Below are 428 nucleotides of genomic sequence, written 5' to 3' on the forward strand. Positions count from 1 at the left end.
TCCAGGGACTGCTGGGATAGGCTCCGGCATCCCATGACCCCTATCGGGATAAGCGGCTTGGATGATGGATGGATGGATGGATGGACAGACGGATACATCGGAGAGTAGAAGGAATAGACAGAATAGAACTGAGATCACTCTTCTGGTATCTAAACAACACATACGTATATATACATAAAAAGGACACGTGTGCAGACTCCAGTTCTAACCCCAAGGTTCAAGGTGTTAATTAGCTAATTATTGTGACCTTATATATTCTACCTGTCTCTAATGTATGTGTTTCTGATGTATTTGTGCCTTGATGAAGCCAAGTCTTTACCTATGTCTTGAGCTATGTATTGTGCTATGTCTTTAGCCATGTCTTTAGCTATGTCTTTGGCTATGTCTTGAGCTATGTCTTTGGCTATGTCTTGAGCTATGTCTTTAGT

This window comes from Lampris incognitus, chromosome 6, assembly GCF_029633865.1.
Source record: "Lampris incognitus isolate fLamInc1 chromosome 6, fLamInc1.hap2, whole genome shotgun sequence".
Lineage (NCBI taxonomy): Eukaryota > Metazoa > Chordata > Actinopteri > Lampriformes > Lampridae > Lampris > Lampris incognitus.